This window comes from Hyposmocoma kahamanoa, unplaced genomic scaffold, assembly GCF_003589595.1.
Source record: "Hyposmocoma kahamanoa isolate Upper Pololo Valley unplaced genomic scaffold, ASM358959v1 66, whole genome shotgun sequence".
Classification (NCBI taxonomy): Eukaryota; Metazoa; Arthropoda; class Insecta; order Lepidoptera; family Cosmopterigidae; genus Hyposmocoma; species Hyposmocoma kahamanoa.
In genome coordinates, this window is record NW_020653854.1 from 24,171,382 (window position 1) to 24,195,372 (window position 23,991).

The window sequence follows — 23,991 nt, forward strand, 5'->3', positions numbered from 1 at the left end:
TGTGATTTCTTTTGTTTTAGACCTGTTACACAAGGCGACATTTAGCAGCGAAGCAAGCGAGCGACTGCATCGATACAAACGCGCGACTGCATCGATGCAATGGCCTATAAATCGCAAGTGTAGCGATGTTATCGCGGGTTTCAGGAACGCGCGTCGCCGTGTGTAACCACTCTTAGTTTAAAAAAAATATCGAGTTCTTAGGTTTTAGTTTAGGTTAGTTCTTAGGTTAGGTTTGCTTCACGGTCAACCGTGACCATGGAACTTGTACAGGGCCCGAAACGTCGGTTTGTTTAAAAAAACAAATGTACGCGATTTAAATCCGGAAAAATAGTTTCATTTCCTATTTAAAAAATTAGTTAACTTAATTTCTTTATGCAATTTAAATGAGCTTAGCTCATCGATTATTATAGTGATTTGAAGAAATGTTTTATAGTACCAGAATGAGCGATATTCGTTGATTTTAATCCTCTTACGTAAACCTCGTTCGATGTGAAGTTATGTGGAACGATCCTAATGATTTTTAGTTATTCCTGTAGGTACACGTACGTCTCAATCGTACTAGATTGAAATGAGGAGGTACGGACTGTTTCTCCCGCTAGATGGCGTTTGAATTCGGGTGCTTTTGAACTGTCAAAGTCATAATATAAGTAAAACACGTTGAAAATTATTAAAAATGTTAATTTGTACATTGTTTTAGGGGTTTTTTAACAGGGTAAAACATATGCCACTCCGATTTTAACACGTGACGTCCAAACGTTTACGCATTTTTTTATTAATTAATTAATTAATTTGTTATCTTCGGATTAACAACATTACACTAATTGTATATATAATTACAATACAGAAAATACAAATAGATGTGAAAGCAGTTATAATTAACCACATGTTACGATGTTAACAGTTAAAAAAAAGGATAGTATTGTTCAAACAATTGAGTATGCACCACGAGTGTGGAGGGTGTGCTTGTGTAGGATGTGTTTGTGTGGAATAGATTGAATTAAATTTTATGACACCAAGTGACGGGACGAGCAAGTTGTGCGTCTGGTATTAAGCGACACGCCTGTCCATAACAGTTGCAGTGACACTCAGAGGTTTTAAACACAAAGATGTGAGGGGCACTGCCACTGCGCCCGTCACCCTGACACAGGTTGATAAGCCTCATGTGCCTGTAATTTCACCTGCACCCTTTCCCTTCAAAACCGGAACCCAGTAATGCTCACATTACTGCTGGGTGGCAGAAATAGGTAAGGTCGCAGTACTTCTCTGGACGAACTCTTTCACAAGGAGCTCTACAGCTGCAAATATATTTAAAAAATATATATATAAAAATGTAAAAAAATAAGGTCATTCATTAATTACATGCTTGCTTACTTTGCGCCTTTTATTTACATTTCTGTGTCAATTCGGCTGTTGGTAGGTGTTTATTTTGGTCCAAGTTATTTTTAACCGATCTCAGAAGTGCAATGCGTAGGGTTGTGACAGCAATTTCTTGGAATTTATGAGTCACAAATATAATAACGTTTATTAATCCTAACTTTTTAGCAGGACGTTCCCACAACTGCAAACAAATTTAAATAATGAAACAATTTACGGAAATGAAATAAAAAATACCTATTTACTCAGGTCATGTATTTGTTATCAACTTATGACGATCCTTGATGAAGAATGATATTTGTTATTTAATTTAATGACAACAATATTATTAATATCAATTATATCAATATAATTTGTAATACTTTGACATGTAGTGCAATTTATACTGTAATATTATTATATTTGAGAAATAAACGCATCTGAATACAAATATCTCACAGTTTAAGGCATGTTTACTTAGTAACAAATCTCAGTGTAATATCTCAAAACTCCAATACTCTTTGTCATACATCACCTAGCAACCCTATATAACTAGGGGCGTCAGCCCCCCCGGGGCCAATGCCCCACACGCCCTATATCCTACTCAGGGTAGATACGTCTGAGGCACTCACCTTTCACGGTTCAGAAAGAACTTGGTGAAATTAATAACGTTGACGAGAACCATCCATTTTATGGTTAAGTGATTTTAATTTGTTTTTTATTCCACTTCAAACAAAAAGGAGCAGGTTCTCAATTGGACTGTATTGTTTTTGAGTGCATGTTACGTGATAACTCTATCTTTTGTGAACCGAATTCGATTTTTATTTTTTTGTTGGAAAGGGGGTACCTCAGTAGTAGTCCAATTCAAATTTGAAGAAAATATTCCACCTTTAAAGGTAACAAATTAGGGGATGAATCCGGGTTATTGGATCCATCCACTTTTATTTAACTGGTTTCAATGAAACTTGGAAAATAGGTATAATTCCACAAATTTTTGAGGTGTTTTTTTTATAGAAAAGTTATAATTGTTACATTTACCCGTTTGTAATTTGTGCTGCAATTATGTGGAGGTAACAACAAGTTACAATTCCATTTGATGTAAATTATCCAGTTGCGTAAGACGTTGTTTTGTTTTATTTTACTTTGTGGAGGTTGGACGAGCGCGTAGCACCGTGTGACTGTCAGTGCGGAAAAGTCTGCCACGTGCAAAACACTTTTGTTGACTTGCAGGGCACATTGAGCTTAATTGCTTATTTCTTCTATATTTCGTATATTTATTGTATGTTGATAAAACGTTTATTCAACACGAACGCTAATTAACAACAACTTTACAAACAAACATAAACAGTTACGTAGTACAAATTAAAATCAAAGAAAACCGTGATTTGTATAAATTTATAATTAACAAAATTTATCAAAACAAAATTCTGACTAATTTTGTGTTGAAAAGGCCCTAGCTCAGCATAGATACTATAGACCCTGACAGACTACAGCACTTGGTGAGCACCCACGTAACGATATCACCAAAGTGCAATCGGGTAGAAAAAATCTAAAAATTAAAAAAAAACTAAGTGACGGGATGAACGAGTTGTGCGCCTGATACTAAGCGACACGTCTGTCCTCAACAGTTGCAGTACCACTCAGAGCTTTAAATCACAAAGATCTGAGGCTCACTGCCACTGCGCCCGACACAGTGAGATATAAGTAGATAACCTCCATGTGCCTGTAAGTTCCCCAATTCCCTTACCATTCGAAACCGGAACGCAGTAATGCTCACACTAACTGCTTGGCGGTAGAAATAGGTAATGTGGCAGTACTTCCTTTAACTGCTACAATATTTTGTACCTCCTTGTGTGCTCCTCTACTGCTATAACAATTAAATACCGAATAACCTAAGACGGATTCCCTGAATCTCCTATGGTTTCGGATTTCCTCTACTGTCCCCATTGACTTATAAATAAATGGACGACGGGTCTAATACAAAAACCACGAAAAAAATGTCCCAAGTCAACCTATTCGAAATTTAAAATGTAATGTCATCGCAGTATCACGCTGTCAGTAGAACAAATGAAGACTAAAGCGGAGTTTGGCGCTCTGTATACGATTTTAGCGCCTTACAAGTGCGGACACTTTTTAGCGCGGACCCGACGTCCATATAATTGTAAGTCAATGACTGTCCCAGTAAAAAAACACACTGTATATATTATTTTATTACGTAATATTGCCTACAATGTAAAATTTGCGTGTGTCGAAGTAATTTTTTTTGCTAAACTTCACAATTTACACTAAGTATATGTTACGAAACAACGAAATCTTGACCTAAAATTACTTTAAACACCTTTTAAAGTGCTATAGGCATTGACTTACAAATAAATGGAAGACGGGTCTAATACAAAAACCACGAAAAAAATGTCCCAAGTCAACCTATTTAAACGTAGTGACATGTAAAGGAATATGAAAAAGCTAAAACGTTGAATTTAAATTGTAATGTCATCGCAGTACTGTCTAATTTTCACTGTCAGTCGCTTCGCTGTCAGTGGTACAAACGAAGACTAAAGCGTGAATGACGCTCTGTATACGATTTTAACGCGCTATAAGTTCGGACACTTTTTAGCGCGGACCCGACGTCCATATAATTGTAAGTCAATGGCTATAGGTGTAAAGGTAGATTTTAAAGACCTTTTAAAGTGCTATAGGTGTAAAGGTAGATCTAGTTACATTTACACCGAAGGTACGAATTAAAACTTGATTAAACCAGTACCACATATATTAATCTGATAATTGCTTTATATTATATAATATAAACCAATTTTTATCTATTTACTTCCATTTTCATAACATAACGTGTTTGATTCATTGGCAGTTGAGGACCTCAAATGAATCAATTGCGACTATAAAACATTTTATGGGATTTTTAACCGACTTCAAAAAATCTGAGGAGGTTCTCAATTCGACTGTATGTTTTTTTTGTATATATGTTACACGATAACTCCGGTATTTGTGAACCGATTTTCATGATTTTTTTTTGTTGGAAAGGGAGCACTTCCATAGTGGTCCCATTTAATTTATTTAAAGGGTGGCTGTTCACGCATGAAGATTCATTTTTATAAATAGCGCCTAACTTTAATTTAGGAGCAATTACTTTAATGGTTGATTTTGCTATTTCTCCAATTCAAGGCGTTTTTCTCTCAATATACTTTGTGTAGTGTCGTAGTGAGAACCTATTTTTATTATCTCCAGTGTCAAGTCCTGTATAGTGGCGAACTAGGGGATATTTCAATAAAACTTAGCAAATAGACGTACTATTCCACGTAGTTTTGAGGTCTGTTTTTTTAGTACTCTGTACTGAGATTATTATACCACCAATTTTTTTAATACCAAGTGACTGGATGAACACGTCGTGCGCCTTGTGGTAAGCGACGAGCTTTTAATCACAAAGATTAGAATAGTCGAGTAAGTAGAGTCACGCTGAGGCATAAACTGAAAAGCTCCACATACTTAGTAGAGCTCCTTGTGAAAGAGTTCATCCAGGGAAGTACTCCCACCTTCTCTATTTCTGCCGCCAAACAATAATGTGAGCATTACAGCGTTCCAATTTTGAAGGTGCTGGTGAAATTACGGGCATATTGCACTTGACAACTTACGTCTCAGGGTGTTAATTCCGTCATTTGGTATCATAAAAAAATATACATAAATTTAGTTTTGTATGGGAGTCGACATGTAACAAAATAAGTGTAATGTCATTGGTCATACAAAGGCAACGTTAGGCGTGTACACACGGATCCAATAAGCCAGTAAATAGTTTAAACACGGTGATAGTTATTTGGGTCCATTAAAAGTATCTCAACAATAACATAGGACCAAACTGTAAATTAAATCCGCAGAAGAGCAGAATTACGTTACTGTGTAATCATTTAAATATACAGTTCTTTTGAACACATTTCAAACCTAAATGCAGAATTATCCTTATCATAAGATGGCAAATGTTCCTTAGAGACTTGTAGAGAAATTATATTTAAATATTATAGAGACGATACAGAGAAATATGTACTATTGTAAGTATGAAACAATAAAATATACAATTGTTTTGAAGACATTCCAAACCTAAATGTTGGAATAACCTTGTCATAAGATGGCAAAAGTTGACGCTTAGAGGCTTGAAATTAGACTTAAACATTATAGAGACGGTATAGAGAAATAGTACTATTGTAAGTATGAAACAATAAAATATTACAGTTCTTTTGAAGACATTCCAAACCCATTCCAAACCTAAATGTAGGAATAACCTTGACATATGATGGCAAAAGTTGACGCTTAGAAACTTAGGAGTGCAATGAATGATACAGAGAATTAGTACTATTGTAAGTATGGAACAATAAAAAATATCACAACTTTAAATCTCATTACTTAGTTGTTTATTTGCTTATTGCAACACATCAGTGTATGTAAATAGAGGCGCATTACACAGTAATTAACTTCAATAAAAATATACAAATACCTACCACTTATTGCATTTGTGATAACATGATTACCGTTTTATAAAAATTCTTATCGCATACCATGCCTCGTTGCGGCGTTGTTTAGTTTTACTGACTGGACATAAAATCTATTTGTCATTTTATCAAAGTCCATCCATGGATCGAAATGATTTCCATCTCGACCCCCCGTCGTTTCCAAGGGGCGGTCCAAATGCCGACCAAAATTCTACGGTCACTTGGAAAGTAATGGTTCGGTATGGCCACTTTCTCTACGCTCCGATCTACCATACCAGTCTCGTGCCAACCGTCGAAGCGGTCGAACGTCTAACTGGATTCGTAATACATTGCCGTTGTGATACTGCGAAAATAACACGGAAGTACGAAAAATCTTTAAAAATCCAACAGATTGTGCAGTGCTAGTGAAAAATTTGCCCTTGCTACGTGATCGATGCTTACCTGAGTGGATTACAAAGTTGCTTGCGTGGCTGTGTGTGCGTTTACCTTGTTAACAACATTGTTGCTGACAATTTTGCAACTCGTGACGATTTCGTTTTGCAAATCAAACTTTTTTTAGGAAACTTTAACAGGTGCGTATTAAATAATTACTTTAAAAAACTATCATATTACAATTTATAAATGATGCAATAACGTTTAAAATCATCGGAACGGGATTTAAAATCAACGAAGAAATGTAAGAGACCCAGCTGTATCCATAATGTAAATTGGTGTCATTATATTTATGGTACCTTCCGTGCCATAATTGACGGCGACCTTTTGACTAGTTTTATGGGTATGCTACTTTCATATCACGAGCATATTCCATAACAGAGTTGCCATTTCTTGATTACGTCATTATATCAATTACGGCATGACTATAGTCGCGTAGGCCTTGACAATAAATGATTGATTCACCAGTGGTATGTCAATTAAATTTTGCAACACAGCAAACATGATAGCAATATCCTCACGGCCGTGCAGTGAAAGGTCCGTCATGTCGACGGCTTTAAAAATAAAGAAAACTAGCAGCGAGTTGGCGAGCTAAAAAACTGCACGCTGGAAAGAGAAGGCATACGAAAACTGAACAAGTGCGTTACCCCCGCGAAGATTATCGCGCATTTATTTTTACTTATCCCGATGTTAGCGGTCCCGAGCCACGCTACGCTCATGTTTATAAATTGATCTAATGTTTACCATTACAATTTCAAATGGTTAGTTGATCCGTGCCTATTTATCCTTCACTGCGTACGATGATCTAAGAATCACACTTTTTGTGACATCGTTTGTATTTGTCATTGTTTCCACTCACCGAATATACAAGATCTAAATGAGACGCCGTTGCAATTGTTTGACATAGTAATTGTTATTGATACGATGTTTACAATTTACATTGGTGAAGGCACTTCCACATCGGAGACATCATTAAAGTCAATTTCTAACAACTAATTATAATCAGTCAACGAGTAATTATTTTCCCAGCGGGCTCACGGCTTCGCTTATCATGTTGGAATGGCTGTGTAATTAGTTTTGTGTAAAATTAGCACGACCGGTTTGCCACCGACGACGTCGTCGCCGGCTGTTCTCGCTACGTGTCCGCTGTGTGCATCATCCTCGATCTCAATATTTTCATGCAATCGCTATTCACTCTCGTCCTCAAAGTAATCAATTCGTTCCATGTTACAATCATGTATAATTTACAGTCCGATTCTTGATCTTCTTTTGTTTTTGAACAAACTGATTATACATAATGTATAAGTCTAGAGTGAATATCTAATTGTCATTAAGATTCATAACATTAATTTAAATGTCATATTAAAAAACAATTTATGGTCAATAAACTATTTATAACTGGTGTATAATTCGGATGTAAAGTCTGAAACGTCATAAATTACACACAACGAGAATTTGCTTTTAACGTACCATGGTTCAATGGCAGTAATCTCAATAAGTGAAATTACTCTACGTCTCCAGAGAATATCAATGTTATCGCTTTATCTTCATTGTCATTTATCTCGTTTGTAGTTCCTCGACACGTCTCTGGCTAACCGCATCACTCGTCATCTTATAGCCGTTCTTTATCAATGTGTCAATACTGAAATCGTTATAAACAGTAAACATTTCTAGTTATTATATACATAGCTGTTCTATACGGAATTCATCGGGTATTGTTACTTACGGCGACAACTGCGAAATGGCCTTTACGCTCGGGCGCGCGGCCATGAGGAGATCTTCTGAAGGTTGCCTCTTATCGAATTACCCAATTGCAACTTTTAGCACTCTATTACTTTACCTCCCGATATGTCACGCCACCTAAGTTTAGCCGAACAAAAGAAGTTGATTCTTCATAAAAACTTCTTGTTCCAGATAGACAAGCCTCAGATTCACACATAAAGAGCTTACAGTAATAATTGATATTGTAGTTGTGTGCGTAGCAAGCCAATAGGTCGACCAACCAGTCGGCCAGACGCCCTCCCTCCCTCGCCTGTCCACCGTCTGTCGCTCCCTCCCCCCTTGCCCCCCACTGCGCCAGCTAGTCATCATTCCGCCGCCGGATTGACTGTACGTCTCTTACTTTTATCAGTACAGAGTTCTTTACGTCATATTTCATTTTGTTCAGTTTAAAACTCACACTGGCCGAGCAGGTACGTGCGTGGCTTATCATCCAGTTCCCAAGAACACGTTTACACTTTTGCTGATAAAATTTTAAGAAATGTTGAAACTTACTGCTGCTTTTGTTGTTACAGGTATCAACCTATACTTGGGACTGGGTGTGAACCCAGATACGACGTGTGGTTTTATGTAATCGTGATACTTTTACTGGAGAAACTTAGTGGATTTGTGAAGATTTGCTGTTTGTACACCGATAACTTGGATTGAAGTGATTAAATAAGTGAGGTGTACTTTTCGGTCTCTTACATTGTAGTGTTCTGTAAACAAGTGATTTGTGCATTTATTGGATTGTATTCTTGGACAGCCACCAACTAAATGGCCATTGTAAGTACCACTTCATTTTCTTCCTTATTAGGTTCCGAAGTTATTTTAAATACAGCTCTATTAGCAATTTGATACGATCGTCAGACAACAAAGAAAGCTTAATAATGTTCGGTAAAATTATAGGACGAATTCGCTCAAAAAAATCTTTAAAGCATCTCTGAATTGGGTCAGTCAGAGACCGAAATATTTGTTTAGATTGAGTCCACGCCAAATTAAATTATGTATATTAAGATGAAAATAATTAACACACACCAACAAAGACGCGCATGACAAATTAGCATATAACAAAATTTATGCTTTTAAGAAATGAGCAACTGAAATAAACCAGAACACATTAAAATTTTAGAAATCTAACTTGTCAAACACGACCACGGCAAGTAGGGTACGTCGAATTTTGAAGAGGTTACTCTGGACGATGCAAGTGTGCTACCAGGCACCTGCTTTTAATCATTCTATGGATTCCCACGCTCGAGCTTTCTATACTCGCTTTCCAAAGTTATTCTCTAAGCAATGTATTACTTGCAATTTTGCAATGTATTATTCTCGTGAAGAAGCAAGTCTGCCAGCTAATGAGATAGATAGATTGCGAACTGCCGCCGCCATCTTTACGAATTGACTGACGCGCGCCGTGGCCTCGTGGAAATACGGTTTTAGAACGCAGTTGTCACCTCGTGCTCTTATTTGTTTCTTTATATTAATCCAAACAATCTCTTCTTCATGTCCATTGTTGACGAATTCGTTTTGCATTCGATCGATCGTACTTTCCAGACACGTGAAGCGCTTACACGAGAAAATGAAGTGTCTGTACCTCCTGGATCATTTAAGTATACCCATTTGTCAGTGTTTACTTCTGATTGATGCTGTTTTGTCGTCACCGTCGTCTTTTTAGAGACGTTTATCACGAGTTGGTACCATTCGTTGTATCGAAACAAACTTGTGTAGGCTTATTTTAGTCTACAGTTCTTATTATTTATTTTTCTCTTATTCCGAATATTTGTTTTATAACCTTTCGTGTGCGAGCATGCAGTGATTGCATCTCGAGCCGCGGTTGCGCGAGCGCAGCACAGAGGTAGTGGAAGTAGGTCAAGGCGCTCGGCCGCGCTGTTTCCTACTTGCCTCGCCTCGCTGCGAGTTATGAGGAAGACACTCGTTATTCAAACTAAAAATCTTTATCACTTACATATTGCTCTGATGACGTAAATTTTTTGCGCGCGGAGCAATAACAACCATTCGTACTAAAAATATTACGTGGTAAATACCGCTAAATTACAGGATTAGTATAAGATTTTGCAGGTCGGGACACAAAGAAGAACGTAGTCTTTGCGCATTGCGTAGTTTTTTAGAAAGTATTTTAACTTGTTTTCGTTTTTTATAAATATTTATTTATCCTTATTATAATAATACAATATTGCACCATTTAGAACTAGATTGCAGTCCAAAATTATATTTGAAATTTATATTTAACTCTCACATTTTTGAACACGCGATTCTTATTAGTCAGTGGATGGATATATTTTGAAGTTTTATAGAAAAATTATTTACGAGTTATTCCTATAATAATAATAATAATAATAATAATAATAATAACGCTCACAATCAACATAGCCCCGCACAAGGGAAACCCTGTGTCGCGGGTGCCATGGACACACAATTAGACAACCACAAATTACACCCAAACTCACGAGAGAAATAAATGTAGGCCATACAAATATTTCTCCCGGCCCGGGAATCGAACCTGGGACCTCTGCGTGGCAGTCCGGCATGGTAACCGTTCGGCCACGGAGGCAGTTAAATTCCTGACATTGTTGAAAACGGTTATGCTACAAAGTTACCTTCTTACGTAATATGTTTAAGGCTCGTATTCTAGAACTCTACTCAATGCTCAAGTTAGGATTTGAGTATGGTTTAAAGCACTCGAAATCATACTCAAGTCCCTGCCATTAGGGTCGTATTTCCATTGCTTGTGTTTCAATTGCAATCCTGACTTGAGCATTGAGTAGAGTTCTAGAATATGACACTTAGGATCGTATTCTAGAACTCTACTCAGTGCTCAAGTCAGGATTTGAGTATGGTTTAAAGCATTCGAAATCATACTCAAGTCCCTGCCATTAGGGTCGTATTTCCAGTGCTTGTATTTCCAGTGTAATCCTGACTTGAGAATTGAGTAGAGTTCTAGAATACGACCCTTAGACTGATATATTGAACGTTATGACACGCCGCGTTGTAATGAACTACTTTATTAATATGCATACGTATTTTGTAGTGTGTTTTCTAGCTATTCTTGTATTATATTCTTGTATTGAGATGTAGCATCAAAAGATCGATTAACTGTTGTTAACGACATTTGTTTTGATGCTACATCTCAATTTGTACATAATTTTAATTAGTAATCTTTTAGTATCGATATTTAGTAGCGATATAATTTCTTTAGCTATTCCGTTTGCGCATATGTTAATGCTTCATTGCCGCAGGGCTACAAGACACAATCAGATAGTGTAAAATGTTAACGTAACTGGGCACTCGATTTTATCTATTTTGGTTTTGGGTCAAGGATTTAGGTGAAGTTGATAAGTATTTATTGCGATTCTGTCTTTCCCGGAGCACTTGATAGAAACTTTAGTAACTTCATTTACTTGTGTTTTGATTTTATTCCATTGTCATTCAACACACTTAGATATTTAATCACTTTATCGTCTTCTAAAGCGTTCTCATCAATTATGGATACCTTTGTGACAAAAATTTGTTTCTCAAAAATTTATTTGCCCGCACAATCCCTGTCTTCCTATGTTATTTATATTGTTTTCAATTCAGTCATCAAAATTATCTCGGTAAAGATAACGTATCCTCTAAGTGCATAGTCATGCACGCTTCTCTAGTGCGGGTTGAAGATATCACACATTTTATTATTTTTATTTATTTATTCAAAATACAAACAGTCGGTATAAAACAATTATTTCATTAACGAAGATATATAAAATTGACCTAGAGTTTCCTTAATTTATAATGCAGTTGAAATCTTAAAGACTATCAATATACATACTATTGTGTAGAACAAATCATAGTAAGGGCGCATTTATTCGATACGAATTTCGAGATTAGCTTCTTAAATGATCCTGGGCACGCGGGCGAGACTGGCTTGCATTTGGTCCAGGCGGCGGCTCGCGCGGCGGTTGTATTATTCAGAGGAATTTAAATGTCGTTGCCTAGTAAATAGAATTCAGATTCCATTAATGTACATGAAGGCGTGGTAACTCATCGCCGTGCGAAAACTCGCCCCGTGTAACGGGCACTAAAGCTTTAATTAAAAATATTAAATAATGTAATAATGGGAGCGCGAAAAGGTCATAATTTCGCATTTACCATTGTTGAATAGCAGCTTGTTGTCCACACTCCATTTGCTCACTGCGACGATGTCCTGTTGCAAAGCATAACAGTCCTGGGTCGACTTAATGGGCATGACAAGTTTCACATCGTCGGCGAATAATAAAACCGTGGCCTTGTTAACAGCTGTTGGAAGGTCATTTATAAAAATAAGAAAAAGGAATGGTCCCAAATTTGATCCCTGACTTATGCCAGAACGTGTATGGTATGGTTTTGACTGGTATGGTCCATATCTTACGAACTGTTTCTGGTCTTTAAGATAATCGGCAAACAGTTTTAATAGCCGGGGGACGAATCCCATTCTACTTAGCTTCTGCAGTAAAATATCGTTGTCAATCCGGTCAAAAGCCTTTTGCAAATTAAAACAAATTAATTTGTTAGCGAATTACAGAAAATATCTACAACCATGAACCTGCTGTTGTACGTCTGACATGATTGCCTAATAAAGCAATTGCCAATTAAACGTTTTTGCGACTTCTTAATTGAGAAACCTGTATTCATACGACCAGATCTTTCAATTTGGCGGGGTCTCTGAAATCTATAACGTTCAGTAGAGGTGTCGAATCAAATTCATTATTTATTACTTTATATAAACTGGTAGTAACTATGTAATGGCTCTTGAGCAATTTCAGTTTATGCCAAGAGCCTTAATATTTTGCACTCTTTCAATCTTGTCTGTTGAACTGTACAGCCGAACTCTAACCGATACGAATAAATCTATTAAATAAAATTTTATATGTAAAAGAATTTTTGAAGAGCTTTCCTTAGTAGTATTTATGAGGTCTGTGGTCTTTCCCAACGTAGGATGAACCCGAACTGTTTATATTTTCCAAAGGTTCCTTCGACCTTCTTGGAAGTACCGGTTTTATCACAATATTTACCACCATGGTTAGCGAAAGTATTTATCTCAGAATTAAAATCACATACATGTCGCCATATTGATTCGGACCGTTAGCTTCTCAATGGAGCAGCAACTGTTTTCCCACTAGGCTGCTACCGCTTTTAGTTTTTCAATTAGAAATAGCAATGTTTATTTGCTATGTAATGTAACTAGTTCACAAGTTATGGTAACAATCATTTTACCATGTGGAATGTAAACAAACGGAGTGGTGGTTATAAGAGGATCGGGGCGGCTCCGTGCCGACCTACTTTGATACCGCGTAACAATTATGATAACGTTCCTTTCTCTGATGTGCCACATAACGATATTTACTTGCCTTATACTTTGTTAACTATCACAGTCTACTTGTATATTTCATATGTCCCGTTTTAGATCACGTCTCTATTAAGCGGATTAATTTTTGATCAACAAATCAAGTCACAATTACGTTTCTAATTAACTGACTCCGTGGTTGAACTGTTACCGTACAGGGGTCCAAGTCTGCTATTTTTTTTTTGAAATCACTGGTCATTATAATTCCATTGAGACTCAACAGCATAGATCATGAACTTGATTCATAAACCCTGAGGTGGGTTTGTAGTATTTGAACCCGGTGTGGATATATTTACGTGTCCTCTGAGTGAATTTACAAAGGTTGCTTTGTATATCTGTTGTTATAAGTCACATAAGTAATAAGGAACAATTCGCCGTTACATATTTCACTTATCTATAGAAAAGTAGGTTAATTATACTACTCTTCTAAGTTCAGTATAATATTTGATATTTTACTGTTTTTTAAAAACAATTAGAACTGTCGTTTATACGTGGACTATAGATTCAGTTCGCTGCCATCCATTCGTCTCTTCCATTAGCACTTTACTGCGTCCGGTTCACAGTTTTCAAACTGATATTCTAAAATGTGTGCCAAAGCTTTATCATCTAATATAACATTGACTTTCACGTTAGATGATGTAACTGCTAACTGCAGGCTCCCTGCCCCCACGCCCCGCGTCTCTATTAGGTAAACTGGCGGCGCGCGCGCAGCTTTCACTTCGCTATACACTTTCACCGTGCAGTTCCGTGTACACGTTGATACCGATTCACACTTGCGCGAATATTATGTATCTATTATATGTTTGGCTTAATTGCTGGTTTATTACAAGATTGAAAAATTATACATTAACTTAATAACTATGTTAGTAGACAAGGAAAGATTAAAATGTTCTATTTATGAACGCATTGTTAAAAGCAAGTTAAAGTCAAGTTTATTAAATAATAATGACGATCGAACAAGTGAAGGAAAATTAAATTTAATAACGATAAGTGGTTTCAATTGTGTAACATCGAGCCGTAAAAGCGACAATCCATAGGACTTAACAACATATTTGCTGCTACCAGGAACGACATACCCGTAAACTTGTCGTATTTATTTACGATTGCAAGCTGCTATTTTCAATGCAAAGTGTCAGGAGTTATCTGTTCGCGATAACGATGTTACGTACGATGTTGTCATGTCATCGCTTCCGAGTACTTATCTTTACGTAAATAGTTTAGGGACATTTCAAATTATTATCATATGTAAACTAATAGATATTTGTATTGTCACAAAACATCACTACGTCATTTGAACTTCTTCGAATTTGTGAATTAACTTGCTTGTGGATTATCAATTCATATCTATTATTGTCACCTATTTTAAATTACGCATTTGGGAATAAAGAAGACTTTAAACAATGTGAGTGGTTTTAGTTAAAAGTTTTTACAAATTGAAAATGTTATCCAATTTTATTTTGTAATGAAACACAAGAAAGAAATTGCCCTCAGTCGTGGCACACATGGCAACATTTCCACAATAAAAAAACCAAAGGAAAAAAACAGTACTAAAAAAGTTAGAAATCTCTTTTTTAATTTATTTACTGCCCTTAGATTCAAGTAATTAAGTCGAAATGTGAGAGACATAAGTTATACAAAACAGTAATAGAAGTCACATAATGGCCACCATAAAGATACAACGACATCCCGAGAAAAAATGTCAGAAAATTAAACTACATATTCAAGAGAAATTTAATCTAAGACCTGGCCAATTGACGTTTTAGCCTGTCTTGAAGGACGAAAAGGTTTACTAATAAAAAACTAGAACAAAAGTAATTAAAATTGTAATTTGTGTTGCCAACACAAAATCGATATAGGTACCAAAAATTGGCGAATCACACAGTCACGAACTTCGTCATTGATAAACTTGTCACGTTCTAGCGAAAGTGGAAACGATGAATATAAAAAAAAATCAAACTACAAAGTTTTAAAGGCTGAGTCATTTATACACTAGTAGATGTTATAAAGCTATGAGCAAATATTCGAAAATTCGCAGAAGCCAAAAGGTCCAGTTTAAACTCTGCGAAATTGGTCGCTGTGGCATGACTCATCAACTTTTTGTCGATTCCCGAGAAATTGATATTTGGGTGACTCGTGTGTGTTGTAAAGAATTATCGTTCCCTGGAGTAATGTTAATTGGATGTTATTTGCCTATTTTGAAAATGTATTTGTTTTCAATTATTCTTTGCTACGTGTTGTGTACGTTGTGATTTAGTTTGTTTCGAGGAAATGGAATTTCATATAAACGTTGTCGTGAAATTCGCGACAACGCCTATAGACGCCATATCGAAATTTTCAATTTGCCTCAAAAGTACTTTAGTAAATTTGCATAACTTTGTGATCTGATCACTGACATATATGACATGATGAAAATATTTCTTGCCCTTGACCATTGACTTACAAATAAATGGACGACGGGTCTAATACAAAAACCACGAAAAAAATGTCCCAAGTCAACCTATTCGAAATTTAAATTGTTATGTCATCGCAGTATCGCGCTGTCCGTAGAACAAATGAAGACTAAAGCGGAGTGTCGCGCTCTGTATACGATTTTAGCGCCTTACAAGTGCGGACACTTTTTAGCGCGGACCCGACGTCCATATAATTGTAAGTCAATGCCCTTGACAAAAGAAAATGTAACATACAGTCTTATTTTCTTTTTTTTTGTCGATTTTCTGGAAATCGATTTACTTTACCACATTTTCAAGTTCTAAACGGATATTTCTTTGGAATACATCTATATTGATTTAACAGTACGACTATAAACTGGCAACCGGTACTACCTCAATTTCAACAACTTTACAGGATTTAGAAAAATCATTTAAATAGCATCTTATTTATTACATAAAAATACGTAGTGTACATACGTACATGAGTAATAAAAATATTTAAAACTACGTATTTTTATTTAACCAGAATTCACAATTTTTTTCTTCATGCTGTAAAGTTGTCAAAATTGAGATAGTACCGATTGCCAGTTCACAGTCGAGTAGTAGATTTCGTTGTGGTAGAGTTCGTCCAGGGAAATACTGCCACCGCCCCTATTTCAGCCGCCAAGCAGTAATATGAGCATTACTGCGTTACGGTTTTGAATAGTAAGGGTGCTGGTGAAATTACAGGTACATGAGACTTTGATTCATGTCTCTGTGTGACGGGTAGTGGCAGTACTCCTCAGATCTTTACGATTACACCTTTGAGTGGTGACACACTCTTCGTCAGACAGTGGCGTTGACATTTTAACTATCCTTCCCAGTGTTGCTGTTTCTATAATTGATTCTACTAATTACACAACTATTACTAATTATGACCACTGTATCCGCTAATTTATACAAATTATACATTAATATCTCCACTTGACACACACATCAATATTTTATATTTCTTTTTTTACTCCTTTATAATATGGTTAAAATATTAAGCAGAAATAGTGGTTTAAAACAGCAATATTGAACCGGAAACGCAGTATTTCAAGGTCACCAGACTGTCTTTTGCCGTCGCGTTTAGCCTTCTGTTCGAATGTTTTATTATTTATGTTGTATGGTATTTCATTTAGTAATTATGAAATAAGTCATAAACGATATTTGCCATAAAAGACAAACCTCGCTTAAATAGGCATTACATGAAAATGCGAGTTTTTTTTCGTCATTGCTACTCATAAGACACGAAACTAATTTATCCAGATAGATCTGTTCAATTAAAAAATAATAATACGTACACGTAATGTACGTACACATACGTAGACTTAATAATATGGAAATATTTTTCTCCCATCCTCTATATACGCGTACATGCGATTAAAGATAAAAAAATTGCTTTTTCGACTTTTAATTATCTAACACTCGTTGAATAGGTTACGTTCCGTTATTACGATTTGAAGTGAAGATGGTAATATTTAATTCTATTTCTCAATTAACTCTTTGTTTTTATTTCCTCGTGGTAGACATAAACGTGTAGTGTTTTACTTATTACTATATCTCATTGTTTCTGTATTTATTTCAACAAAGAGCGTGACGAATAAAACAATCCTATAAATCTAGTCGCAAGCAACTTTAGAGCGAAACATTGAGGACAAAGACATAATGAGATTAGAGGTTGACTGTGGTAATAACTTTAACAGTCATACATTTATTAGGAGTACAGTTCCTTGTAAAGGAGTTCTTCCAGGGAAGTACTGGCATACCTGTTTCTGCCGCCAAACTGTAACGTGAGCGTTATTGCGTTCCGATTTCGAAACCGGTCCGGTGTGATGGTGAAACTACAAGCACATGGGACTTGTTAACTTTATGTCTCAGGGTGACGGGTGCAGTGGCAGTACCCTTTAGATCTTTGCGATTTAAAGCTTTCACTGGCCAATGGTTGAGGCCGTGTTGCTTACCAGGCGCACGACTTGTTCGTCCCGATCCCGTTACTTGATATTATAAAAAAACTTACAAAGTCCCTGTTACCAAACTAGTTGTAAAATGTTTCCTTGTACCAAGAACTAAGTACATTACAAGCAGTTAAGTGTGTTTCTGGACATTCCGCAAACTATAGACAATTTTCATTTGTAATGTCTGTTACCAGTAAACATGTTATTTTGGTTCAACCGCTTTAAGGAAAATATTATTTTTGGATCCAAAACGTTAACATAGGTAGTTAACAGAGAACAGGAAGGAAGCAGTTCTAGACCTAATCAGTGCTTGTTTTGTCAGCATCCTCCAGTCCAGCAGAACTGGACATGGTTAGGCAAAAGAAAACATCGTGGAATACCTGAAACAAAGTTCTCCGAAGACATTTAAATTTTTACCCTATTTTAGGCCAGTGCAGTGAGGTGGACGGTGAGCTTATTTCCCTAAAGGAGATTCGTATCAAACAGTGTATACAGTGTTGATACAGTTAATGAAGTAAGTTTCACATATAAACATAAGGTACAAACACGCAAAATCATTTCTGTCAGGGTGCCAAATGTTCATAGGGCCAAATGATGTATAATATTGCTAAATAGCGTAACAAACCGGTTAGAGGCTGACAGTGGCAGCTATTGACCTAGTGGCACACAAATCGAAGGAAAACTACTCGTTGCGTGTGCGCTCGAGCGGTCTTACTTTTACACAAAATCAGCTTTTGATATGTGAGCAATATGTTTGTGTATGCATTTTGGCTTTGTATCATGCATGACACAAAACAGTGTAAATGTTTGAATGAAATTCCAATTTATAGCCTTTTGTTACTGTGTAAAATAGAAGCAAACTTGAGGTTTGAATGTTTTTTCCAATGTTACTGGTGTAGTCAAGGGCACGTCAAAATTGACATTTTGAACTTTGAATCGGTCTTATCGCAAACGGCTGTTGCATTGAAGAGTTGCCAGCTTAAATACCAAAATTGACGTGCCCTTGACCCTTGCCGTAAATTCATACAATAATTCAATTTACTTCATCCAAACATCTAAACTAAATGTGGCATAATTTTGGGCTTTGTTTCTGTGCTCTAAATAATTAGGTATGTCTAATCAGACAGTTGTTATAGTTGTGAATTGACAACCTAACGAAACCATTACCAAGAATATTGACGACGAATGTGAGTTATACGTACCTATACTTACGAAATGTTAACAATTGCCGCAGTAAAAATATCACTGAAAGCTAAACAGGATCCGGAAATGACCTACAAAGGTCATTTGCTGAATGGGTTCCTAGCGCACAACCAGATTGCTGATGTGTTCGCGGACAATTTGTCTCAATTCACAGCTGCAATAGCACGCTATGTAAACTATTATAAAACTAGGTAATCTTGTATTATATATTTCCAATTTATATGTCTCATTTTACTTTGTTATTATTATTTTGTCAAACTTAATTTATCTTGCTGGACGTTTGGCTTGACCTGTAAGTCCACAAGAGTGTTATTATAAATAAATTAGTATATCGTGAGTGCAAGTTAGTATCTCCAAGTACGTGTCTTTACAATCTTCTTACTATAAAGCTTGCCATCGTGGTGCAAAGATTTGACAATCGTCGTAAGGTGCTCGCGCCAGACGTACAGGAAGGAAGGTACGGTACGTCGTCCATGGAGGCTTCTTTCGTGCACCCTAGATCACGTGCGTAAGTGACATAGAGTTGAATTTAAATCCTACGAGAGTTTACGCACAACGTCCGATTCGTATCGGGGGCTACTCTCGATCTTCGTCGGACATCCGTCCGAAACAATTACTGTGAAATAAGTAATATTCGACAAAATTACAAGCCAAGTATCCAGTATGAAGCTTCATTCGCATCACGCGTCTTTTCATTTGGTCAAGTGTTGCTTATTTGGCAGTAATTGTTTCGGACGGAGATCGAGAGTAGACCCCCAGGCTCCGAATCCGAGAAATGACGGTCCGAAATGTCACAGGGATCATTTTTAACCGATTTCAAAAAAGGAGGAGGTTCTCAATTCGTCTGTATGTATATTACGCGATATATTCTTTTTTGTTGGAAAGAAGGCACCTCAGATGTGGACCCATTTAAATTTCAAGAAAATATTCCACCTCTAAGGGTGGCAAACTAGGGGACGAATGACTTTTGAGGTCGGTTTTTTTAACCGGAGGTTAGGTTATATCTCTAGGTGTACAAGCGATATTCGGATTTTCTTGGACACGAATCAGACTTAGCGCACAAGCGACATCCGAAATGGATCTGAGTTTTCTAGCTTTGTGTGGTCTTGGATCCAGAACGAATACAAATCGGACGTAGTGTACAAATGCGCTTTTGTCTGTACAGCAACCTGAATTATACTGAAACTTGCCATGCGATAGTAACGCTCCGTCTTATTACGAGATAGTTATTCTACGACACTGTATCTCCGAGATCTCAATAAGTAAATGCCCGCAAAATCTCAATAAACGAAATAGTTTTCGTTTGTACTAACAATAACAAACGGACGCATGATGTTAAAATTGTTAAATGAATCTTGGGTACATTCCAAACAGACTAAAGTCGCGTGTTTATCTTAAAATAGATAGCGGGATATTTCATCGGCTCTATATTGGTATACATCTGGTGAAAACAGCAATTTTTTTTATCTATAATAACTAAGTGACGGGACGAACAAGTCGTGCGCCTGATGATAAGCGACACGCCTGTCCATAACAGTTGTAGTACCAAAAAGAGCTTTGGATCACAAAGATCTAACGGGCACTTCTACTGCGCTCGACACCCTGAGACATATGTTGATAAGTCCCATGTCCCTGTAATTTCACGTATCCTTCAAAACCGGAACGCAGTAATGCTCACACTACTGCTTGGCGGCAGAAATAGGTAAGGTGGCAGTACTTCCCTAGACGAACTGTTTTACAAGGAGCTTTTAAATTCACATAAAGTTTTTGAAGGTACGCAATCTCAGTTGACACTTAAAAAATTTTGACTAATTTTTTAAACAATGTAATTCCGCTCTACATTGGTACACCCAGCGAAAACCCAATCAGGGTCTGACGATTTTCTGCATAGAGAGACGACTTAATTTTAATACACTAAAGTTACCTCAGACGACTTAATTGTTATACAACAACGATTACAAAGCCTGACATAGCTTTAATGTGGATATGTTAACAAGGATTTATTTAACTTCCGTGTTAAGACACTGTTAAAACCTTAGTCACGAAACTGTCTTCACAATTTGTGCGATCAATTATTGTCACATTTAATTTTCCGTCACCAAAAAACCTTACTGCCGTGTCCGAGTACTTTTGTGGAAGAAAAGTGCGCATTTGACCTCCAACTCACCCTGTTTAGGAAATATGTCTACAGGCAAGAAATTTGCTTTCAGAAGCGTGGAGTGTCGTTAGAGAACGTTTCTCTACTAATCATCGTATTTCAATTGAGAGGATGGTTTCTCAATACCCCAGCTCGGGATCCAGTATTGCGTAAATTGGAATGTGTTCTTTGATCAAATAAAAATAAGGTACTTAATTAATATTTTTTGCTGCTATAGATCAGAATAGGTTTTGGTGGTTTCCTTTATTAGAATATAATATTAGAATATGGTCTGCTTTAATATTAGACATAACTAGTTGATGACTAATACCCTCTCAGTCAGCCGCAGCCGTGACCATGAGACTTGTTAAGAGCTCGAAACGTTGGTTTATTTGAAAACAACAAATATAACCGATTTAGAACCGAAAATATAAATTCATTTTCAATCTACAGCAATCACGAAAACCTAAAAAACGCGATGTAATATTTCATGATTTATCTTTTTTTTATAATAACAAGTGACGGGATGATAAAGTCGCGGGCCTGGTGGTAAGCGACACGTCTCTTCGTAACAGTTGCAACTGTTACGAAGTCACTTAGATCTTTAAACCGCAAAGACCCTCCGGGCATTGCCACTGGGCCCGTCACCTTGAGACATATGTTGACAAGAAACCCTTCAAAACCGAAACGCAGTAATGCTCACATTACTGCTTGCCGGCAGAAATAGGTAAGGTGACAGTACTGCCCTGGACGCCAAGCTCCTCCAAGAATCTCAGCACCTTCCTAGGTTTGCTGAAGACTTCTGGGAGCGACCTCGGCACTCCAAAATTCGCCTTGTAGATAGCAATGCCGGAGACTTGCAGTAGGATGTGCGCAGCCATTTCCTTTGCCTCTATATGGGCTGTCCGTGATACCTAGATTGAAAATGTGTTTATTTTACGGACCATAACCCGTTAGAGCGTCACTTAGAGTGCATGGCCATAACCAATAAAAAAGTTTCTCAGCTATCATTCAAGATGTAAAAGTACTGCATTGAAAATACGATCGTTTGAAAATTTGAATAATGCTGAAGAACCATATTAAAGAATCGAGTCATACTAATATATTACAGGAAGGAGTAATAAATACAATAACAAATTAATTTTTCCCAAGGACGCAGATGCGTTTAATGATTATAACCTACATGTATTGAATAGAATTTACGAGCGGGTCTCAACGACCTGGTATATAAGTGTGTTAGTCTTTGTAAACAATTTTTGTGTTTGTGTTGTGAAACAAGCGATCGCACAGTGGAGTATTTGACTTAAAAATCCGGTCAAAAGTCGAAAAATTTTTTTTTAACAAAAGAGGCCCTAACTACATTGTTTGTACGCCTCACTACATGGGTTATCATACACCGGTTCCAAAATTGACCTCAAGCCCGCCCGCTCGGGGTACAGGTCGTCGGAATCTAGTCGATGTTGAATGCGCACGTCTTTGTTCTCGATACGCACTTAATTTCTATTACTTTACATTTTGAGTTTTGTGTAGTGATTTTTGAGAAGATTTTCAATGGATACTGAGGCTCAGGGTATGTACTACATTTTGATACCAAATGATGTTCGTTTTTCTATATGTATAATTTATTTTTTATGAGCTACACTAAAGTATAAATACTTTTGACGAAATTGTTTAGAACATAAGTGTTTTTGTTGTTGTTCCGGGCAAGATCGGGCAAATAGACTTTTAATAATATTAACTATGCATCTTAATAATGCTTTCCATACAAAAATATCTCACCCATCTTGCCACCATTTTTTTTTATAACTGTTCATCTTACGTAGGTAGTTTTTCGTTATACTTGCTCATTAACTTAAGATGGTGTTTTTTGTTTTAGGTTCGACCTCAAAAAATATCCAAATGTCTCGAAGATCATTGTACATGATTTTCAAAGACAGCAGTAAACGAAAACTGGATCAAAAGTTATTGGGCATGGAACAGAAACTACTGGAATTAACGAAATGTCCAGAAAATGAGTTCCAAACTTTAAGGAATGATCTGAAACATTTTAGGTCAGATTTAAAGCAAAGATGGAGCTTAGCCAATAACACAGAAGCCCGTTTTTTAATAAAAAATAAAAAATGGTTAGATGCTTCCATAACATTGCATAGCTGGTCAAAAATATCTTCGTCAAAACCAGGACGACCAAACAAGGCGTTCCAGGAATTAACTGATCGCAGCAAGAAACGCAAAGCAAAAGAACGTCGAGAGCAGGTGCCTGTCGAAGAGCTGACATATGCTGCCCGAGTCAGTCAACGAAAATTAGGAAACGTCGAAGCATCGAACATTATAAAAGACGTCACTGCCACTCCCACAAGGGCGAAAAAGTTTAAAAAAGCGCTTTTCGGGGCTCAACAAATGTCTGTAAAGAAACATTGAGATTCAGAAGCTTTGTCCCTCTTCATTGAGTGTGATTTTACCAAAAGACAATACGAAATATTACACGAGTCGAATAAGAGTATCTATCCATGTTATTCGCTAGTCAAAGCAGCGAAAAAGGATTGTTATCCGAGGGAAGAATCAATGCGTGAAACAGAAACTTGTGCAGAAGTTTATCTCCAAGATTTATTAAATCACACGGTTTCTAGACTGACAATATCTAGAAGATGTATTTGAAACCTGTACTTCAGAAGAATTACAAGATATGGAACTTATAACGAAGTGGGGTTGCGATGGTAGTCAACAGAGTCAATTCCAGCAAAAGTTTGAAAACGATTCAGAAGATGATTCCAATATATTTGAAAGTTCATTGGTTCCTATACGATTACAATCAAATATCGGAGACCAA

General features: G+C 36.7%; 1 protein-coding gene across 2 annotated transcripts in view; it reads left to right on the forward strand.

The window, feature by feature from the left end:
- LOC113231999 overlaps positions 1 to 23,991 on the forward strand; it is a 99,085-nt gene that overhangs the window by 53,880 nt on the left and 21,214 nt on the right. The window contains exons 1-2 of one of the 2 annotated variants that reach the window (XM_026466618.1): positions 8,331 to 8,470; positions 8,573 to 8,822. The gene's annotated coding sequence lies outside the window, so the exon portion shown is untranslated. Of the gene's footprint in view, positions 1 to 8,330; positions 8,471 to 8,572; positions 8,823 to 23,991 lie in introns of those variants that run through there. The other variant, XM_026466619.1, reaches the window with a different exon arrangement.